This window comes from Nicotiana tabacum, chromosome 14 (genome assembly GCF_000715075.1).
Source record: "Nicotiana tabacum cultivar K326 chromosome 14, ASM71507v2, whole genome shotgun sequence".
In the NCBI taxonomy this organism is placed as follows: Eukaryota; Viridiplantae; Streptophyta; class Magnoliopsida; order Solanales; family Solanaceae; genus Nicotiana; species Nicotiana tabacum.
In genome coordinates, this window is record NC_134093.1 from 108,386,482 (window position 1) to 108,395,306 (window position 8,825).

The following is an 8,825-nucleotide window of genomic DNA, read 5'->3' on the forward strand; positions in this document are numbered from 1 at the left end:
TAATGTACCACATATTAATATAATAATGTATTTCAAGATATTGTACTATAATATAATTATTTAAAACAAACGCATAATGAAAAAATTAAAATGATTACATAATACACATGCATAAAGGAAAATTAAAAAAATTCAAGATACTGTACTATTCTACTATTACTAAAGAAAAATCAAATAGTGTACTAATTAAATATAGCTAATACAACCAAAAAACGTTCCAACTAACATATGATACCAGTATAATATATAGCTATACCAACATGGTATAAAATTGTACGCAAAGAGTTTAAAAAGTATTTTTTTAATTCAATTATTAAACTGAAATAATAACAGTTGTCAATAAAAAAATTCAAAAAACTCTAAAAGGACCTAATTGTAAGAGTATACCGTTATATTATATAGTATACTATAATAGTACATCATTGGAATGAACTGTATACCAAAATGGTATATAGTAAATTATTTTGGTATACCGTACAAATTCTTCTTCGCCAGTTCAACACAATAAATTATATACTATTAAATTAACCAAAATGGTATATAATATGTTATTTTTGTATATAGAGAATTAATTCATTCCTTCAAAAAAATTAGTAGTATACTATTGTAGTTAATTATATACTCTTGAATTAATTATTGTATACCAATACATTATACAATATACCATTTTGGTATACAGTACAAATCTGTCTTCTTTGCTAGTTCAGCCCAAAATTTAAAAATCTACTCTAAGATACAACTAGCAAGGCATCACCCTTTCATGTATTAGCAATACTAGAATCATAGTTGATTCATTATTGAAGTTTAAGAGATTTTTTATTTTTTGATTTAAGTTATATACATTAGCAATAACATAAAAATATTTTAATCTATTAACATAATATTTGTTTTTTATATAACTTATGTTTATTGTAATTTTATTAGGTTACTAATGATATTTATCATAAAAGATTATTTGCATAACTAATTTATAAGTGTTGTGATTTTGCATATTGTAGAAATAAACTCCTTTTAATTTAAAAAAATAAAGATAAAATAAAACAGGTACACTAAACTTCCTTTTTACAGGTAAATGATTGCATAATGAAAGAGTAGAATTTTATATGAAGAGCATTGCCTTTTTGTCGGACCCTTTACTATTGAATCAAGGGGAAAACATGGGGAAAGAGGAATGGGTAGGCGCATAATAAATTTAGAGCCTATAGGTAAAAATAATAAATAGTTTAAAGATGGGCAAAAATGAGTAAATAATTTGTCTTTTGTAGGCATATAGTGTAGTTTCTTTATTGTAAACCAAAACTATTGAAAAATATTATTTTCTATAGCTACCTTTTATATTTTATAGCAAAGTAGGTATTTATGGTATATACTAGGAGTGTATCACGCTAATTGATATTATTTTCGTTATTAGACAGCTGGACATACCTGTTTTTAAGGTGATTGTCGTTATTGTATTCATGAATACATGACGTGAATACAACTGGACTGCCATAATTTTAGGCGCTTTTTGTTGCTGTATTCATGAATACAACAATGCGAATACATGCGCGTACAGCTCGACTGCCCTGATTTTAGGCGCTTTTTATGTGAATACATGCACGTACAGTTGAACTGCCATGATTTTAGGCGCTTTTTGTTGTTGTATTCATGAATACAACATCGCGAATACAACGAATACACTACTGTAACAACTGAATAGTAGTTATATGAAGTAATTATGTATATTGTAGCTATATGAAGTTAATATCCACTAAGCAATAGTGGTTTCTGAAAATTTCTCTCTCTTTTTTTTTTTGATTGCCCAGACTAAAGGATTAGAACAAATAAACAGTGGATTTTTTCCTTTCTATATAATATTTGAAACTTATTTATCAAAATTGTCCTAGATTTGTATATTACCCGACCTAACTATGTTTTTCTTACAATTTATATACAATTAATTATTAGTGCCTTAAATTAGGGGATCCAGTTACACCATTATCCTCTTTCCTCTCCTCACCCCTTTCTTTATTCTCTGTCTCCTTCATCCATATACAATCCATTACTAGTACCTTAAATTAAGGGATCCATTTATACCATTTATTTATTTATTCTCTTCTCTCCTCTTTCCCTATTCTCTGCTGCATGCGAATTAAAAATAAATTTCGTACAAATTAATATAAGTTTCATACATCTACAACAATATATAAACTAAAAATAAATTTTATACCACTAATTATAAAGTATACAACTTATTTATAACTTATCTATAATCTTTATATCTTATTTTTACCAGTTAAATATAACTACAACATCATACTACTTAAATACAATTTTCGTATAAATTTTATACAAATATGTCTTTTGTATATATTTTGTATATGATTTGTATATATTTTATATGTGGTGTGTTCTTCTTTCTCAGAAATTCCAATCAAAACTTTCTCTCTTAATATAATTTTAATACATATCAACAATTTTATATAAAAAGATAGTATTTATAATTTAAATACAAATTTCATACAATGATTCATACATTATACAACTATTTTTCAACTTTCATACAACATTCAAATAAATATATATATATAACAGTAACATAATACAACTTAAATTCAATTTACATACAACTTTGTATGTATATTGAATGTCATGTGTTCTTTTTCTTATTCGAGTTTCAATCTGAAATTCAGCCAAAATCAACTTTAGTCTTCACCAAACACCCTAAAAATTGAGATATAAACTCTAAAGAATAACAACACCCAATTCAAACAAATAATATTTTTTGAAAATCCAAATTCGAATTCAATGCTTTGAAGCTTTTTAATAGCTGTCAATGGCGGAGAGTCAAACACCTTCAAAATTTATTGATTGACAATTTCAATTTGAACACCAATTGTGCAACATGATAGGAAATTATTAAGTTAAAACTCTATAGTAAAACGATTGATATATATTGATGAATTTCCTGGAAATAAAAAGGATAAAATAGATGAGAAAAGAGAGAAAAATAGAGAAAATCGAAGGAAGAAAAATAGGGTTAGGAAAGAACATATATATATATATATATATATATATATATATATATATATATATATATATATATATATATATATATATATAGAGAGAGAGAGAGAGAGAGAGAGAGAGAGAGAGAGAGAGAGAGAGAGAGAGAGAGAGAGAAGAGTGAATAATTTAGATTCCCTATTCAATTTCTACTATAAAGAGATACTCATTAATACTAATTTGTATATAATTGATAAATTGTATATCGACTTGCAATTAAGTTAAAACCTAAACAATGAGGGTGTATTAGTTTCTAATGTAGTACATATATGTAAAAATCTCAACAAACAATCAAACAGTAGCCCAATTTTGGACTGGATTATCTAAAATCAGTTTTAACTAATATTTGGGGATAGTATTAAGGAGTTCTTGTTTTTCTTATGTATATCATAAATGCCAAATAGTACACATTGTATTTGTCAACTTCTTCTTATGTATATTTAAAATGTTGAATTCTCTTTGACACAAGTGTAACTTCTAGTTTAGTAGTAAAAGGCGTTTAAAAATTTCTTTTAAGTATATTAAACATCAACCTCAATTGTGGCATTATCTTCTTTTTCTTGAATCCCCTTATTTAAATTCCAGTGTAAGTTCTCCGTAGAAGTAGCTAGATGCTAGGCCAACCTTGAGGCAAGTGGTAGAAATAAATTTTGAATAAAAGGATGAGATTGAATACATTTTTACATTCTCGAGTGTATGAGAAAATACCATATTTTTGTCCAAATGTTTTGTTCCTCTCTATGCTATTATTATTATTATTTTTTTGCCATCGCCGATAATTATCCAAGCTAAGATGAATAATTAGATATGCATGTATTTTTCCAAGTGCAAAGAGTACTTCTCTTTGATTATGATGTCATTTTGAAGTATATAAGTGAAATCTAGAAGAGACGAATTTTATGATGTGCGACCAAAATCCTTTAGAGTATGTTTAAATGTTACATCTCATTTGAAAATATTGCGGGGATAGCTCAGTTGGGAGAGCGTCAGACTGAAGATCTGAAGGTCACGTGTTCGATCCACGTTCACCGCAATTCTTTTGCCAATTCTGTTTTCAGTGAAAGTTTTCACAATAATAGCTTGTTTGGCCAAACTTTTTCTGGGCCAAAAGTGTTTTTTTTTTATTTTACCAAAAGCACTTTTGACCAAAAATTGAGTTGTTTGATCAAGCTTTCAGAAAAAAAAAAGTGCTTTTGAGGAGAAATAGAAACAGATTTTGAGAAACAGAAAAATATAGTTTCTCTCAAGAAGCACTTTTTTGAGAAGCGTTTTTGAGAAAAATACACTTAGAAGCAGTTTTCAAAAGCTTGGCCAAACACTAATTACTGTTCAAAAGTGTTTTTCAAATTAATTAGCCAAACACAAAACGATTCTCACCAAAAGTACTTTTTTGAAAAACACTTTTGAAAAGATCACTTCTCAAAATAAGCAGATTTAAAAGCTTGCAAAACAGGCTATAAGAATATCAAATTCTACTTGAAGCGAAATAACTTAATTGCTTTCCTATAACTTCGACAAATGAATAGTTTTATATTGCATTATATATATACTCACTCTTTTTTTACTTTGATAAAATCATTGCCCCATTTAACTTGCGCAAAAAGAACCAAAAAGGGAAAAGAAAAGGCAGAGGGCATTCCTACAATGCGACAAAGTCCTACATTGAAATATAAATGCTTTCTTAAGTCAATTTTGGCAATGAACTATGACTTTGAGCATAATTTTAAGAATAATTTTCTTCTTCAAATTGAACTAATTAACTATAAATATGCAGAGTCTAGCGAGACTAGTAGACTACAGTACAATCATGTAACAAATTTGGAAAAAAAAGAATTATATGATCCTCTTATTCTTAGTACCAGTATTGACAATTTTAGTTCTTCCTTATTTTTTAATAACTCCTTCAAAACACAACACAGTTGATTAGTTATAGATGTGATTTGTTGTTTTTAGTTATAATTTTCTCATAAAAGCATTGTGGTTCGTGTTATAAGCCCAAGTTAGCCCTTTCTCATTCCTTCTTTTCTCTCATTCTTTTCCCGTTAATAACACTAGATGAAGATAGGCCCCAAACAAAGTAGAATGAGTTACTATAAAGTTTTGTTGTAACTGACCTAACTAGCTTGTGACTGAAATGTATTTCATATTGCGTATGCATTTCACAAGGTAGGGGTAATGTCTTCAAACATACAACTTTTTTTAGATCTCACTTGCATGAGTGATTCAACGGATCTCATGGCCTAAGACAAAATCATATTGAGGGGCCCTTAAATTTATTTTATAAAGTTCGTACACAAATAAAAAAATTACTTTTTAAATAATAAATTAATCATTTAAGACAAAAATATCCAATTTAAAAATAAAAAACCTAGGAAGAAGAGCACGAAGAATAAAATGGTGGATTATCAGATGTTGAAGTCTGAAACTCAAAGTGAATTTTGATTTGGCTATCCTTACAGACGAGAAAAAGCAAAGAACATCCATAACATAAATAGTTTAAGTTTCGAGTATTGATAATGTCAAAAATATTTACACTTTCTGATCAATTTAAACGATAATTAAAGTTCATTCTATTAAGTAGCACTCATTAGTTAGTATCTCAAATAAATTGTAAATAACCTAATATAATATGTTGAGTTACACTAAAAGAAAACTAATGCATGAATGCTTTTGCGTTCATGCAGTTTCAAAGAATATTGTAAAAGAAATTTATTATGATGTCGATGTATATAACTTAATTCCTATATAAAAAAGATAAAAATTAAAATTGAAGAGTGAATCAAATATATTAATTATTGAGTAAAGAAAATTATCATAATTTATGAACTTATTGGTATAAAATAGTAGTAGTAATAGCAACAGTAATAATTTAAAATAAATTTGAGGCCTTCAAATTTTGAAGCCCAAAGCAACGGCTTCACTAGCCTAGCCTTAGAGCCGCCCTGCTCAATTGTAGGATTACACTAGTATGTCGTTAATGTTTAAGTTGACGTATAGATGGTAGAGAAAGCCTCAATCTTGTCTATATTGCGGATAAATGACACATTTTGGGTGAAAATTGATCAAACTTACCACATTGATCATGGCATTTTCACAGCTCAACTTAAATCTTAATATAATAATATATTAACAACCAGGTCTGATAATTATCTTAGTGAAACGCAACATTAATCTTTCGTTTTGTTATGAACATAACAGAAAATGCAATGTCAAAGCACTGGTGGTCTAGTGGTAGAATAGTACCCTGCCACGGTACAGATTCGTGTTCGATTTGTATAGGTCAAAATCTGCCCTTTTAGGGCAATATAGCACTAAGGAAAGGGTTAGTCGAGGTCGACCAGAAAGCAGCAAGGTTCGTGGTAGAGATGTCAACAATGATCGATACCGAGCACCATTAGCAGAGCTGTAACATTTAGTTTTCAAAATAGGATATTAAGGAAAATATTCTATTGGATATTCTCTGCACTTGTACTGGATTTGTTAGGGGTATGTCTCATATATATAGGAAAAGAGACACTGATGTAGGGCATGTGATATTCATTTGAAAGAATACGCTTTGATAAAAAGATTCTCTCTCTCTTACCAAGGGACAAAAAATACATTTTTATCAAGATTCTTGTCCACATTATTCTAGACTTCCCACCAGATCTGAGGATAATTTGAACATCCAAGAATTTGTCTGCCATTCATCATTGTGAGGAAGATAATATCTATCTTCTCCTTTATTGGGTGAATCATTTCTTTATTTACCCAAATACCATTTATTATTATTCATTGCTATTTAATGTTCATTTATCACTCACGTTATTTGAGATGATTATCACACCCCATTATTATTTTTCTACCAGATCTGGTCAACATTAATCACGCTCTCATAACTCGCTAGAAATATTATTGTTAACTAGGTTTAACTCCTTAATACATAGATTTGATTATTTGAGCTAAGAACCATACATTTTGGCGCCGTCTGTGGGGATTTTCTAGTTAAATTTTTAGTTTCTTCTAAATCTATCACTAACACGGCTCACAAACGTAAAAAATAAAAAAGGAAGGAAGAACAAGATCTCCTTTTTTTGTGTGCACAAATTCCAACATGACAAGTAACATAGAAAAAAGCGCAAGGATAATCAATGACCTCCCAAGTAATCTCATGAATGTCATCAACGAAAGCTGCGAAACAGCAGACGAAGGCGCAACGCCCAATGCCTCCCCTAGGCGAGATGAGTCACCTCCCCCTCATTGCAGCATCACAAAATCCCTCGGTCAGGGAGCCTCCACATCTATGGGGGAAGAGATGCCCCCAGTTGTAAAAAAGCTCCTCGAAGCATGGCTAACCGACGCATTGACTAGCGTCCTCAATAAGCCCACCCGGGACGCTGCTGTAGAAAATGCAAGGATTTGCACTGTACAAAATGTGGACTAACAGTGTAACCAACTCCCTCCGCCTCCAATGACAGGTATTACTCACAATGTCAATGATAATTTAGGTGACAACGCTCTATTAGCCATTTTAAAAAGGATGGAGGAAATGGAGAACGAGAACAAGGTGCTCCGAGATCAAATGAAAGAGCACCAAGAAAGGGTCGATAAAATACCAGACGCCCCTAAACTGTTGCCGATGAGAGGTGCCGGTCGGTTCGTCGAGCAGCCATACAGTGATGATGCATCCCCACATGCCATACCGAAAACCTTCAAAATGCCGCCCTACCTAAGAATGTATGATAGCACGACTAACCCTGAAGATCATGTGACTCACTACGACACCGCTGTGAAATGAAATGATATCACCAAAGAACAAGTATCCTCTATTTTGTTGAAGAAATCAACAGACGCACGCGAAACGACGCAAAGCATCGAAAAAACGCACCATAATGACGCATGATGTTCATGACGTCACTTTGATCCAGAAAATACATAACTCCAAAAGTTGCGACATGCCCCTAAAATACATAACCTCAAACATCACGACCCGACCCACTCATCCAATCTTCTCGACCACGACAAATAAAATCCACTCATCAAGGTCGTCTGAGACCGACCTCAATAAGCGGATGGATTAACTGTATAGGACAAAATCTGCCCTAGGATATTTAGGGCAATATAACACTAAGGAAAGGGTTAGTCGAGGTCGACCAAGAAGCAACGAGGTTCGTGGACGAGATGTCAACAATGGTCGATACCGAGCACCATTTGCAGAGGTGTAATGACTAGTTTTCAAAAAAAAATATTAAAGAAAATATTCTATTGGATATTCTCTACACTTGTACTATTAGGGTTTGTTAGGAGTTTGTCTATATATATATATATATATATATATATATATATATATATATATATATATAAAGAGAGAGAGATGTAGGGCATGTGATATTCATTTGTAAAAACACACTTTGATATAAAGATTCTCTCCCTTACCAAGGGACAAACAACACTTTTTATCAAGATTTTTGTCCACATTATTCTAGACTTCTACGAGATCCGAGGATAATATGAACATCCAATGATTTATTTGTCATTCATCATTGTTAGAGGAATAATATCTATCTTCTCCTTTATTGTGAATCATTTCTTTATTTACCTAAATGCCATTTATTATTGATCATTGCTATTTAATGCTCATTTATCACTCATGTTATTTGGGATGATTGTCACACCCCATTATTATTTTTCTACAACTTTAATCACGCTCTTATAACTCGCATCTAGAAATATTATTGTTAACTGGGTTTAATCCCTTAATACATAGATTTGATTATTTGCGCCAAGAACCACAAAAAGGA

General features: G+C 30.6%; 1 non-coding gene across 1 annotated transcript; it reads left to right on the forward strand.

The window, feature by feature from the left end:
• Window positions 1-4,005: 4,005 nt before the first annotated feature.
• TRNAF-GAA (transfer RNA phenylalanine (anticodon GAA)) lies at window positions 4,006-4,078 on the forward strand. Its single transcript has one exon. It is a non-coding gene; the product is annotated as a tRNA-Phe (tRNA).
• Window positions 4,079-8,825: the final 4,747 nt, after the last annotated feature.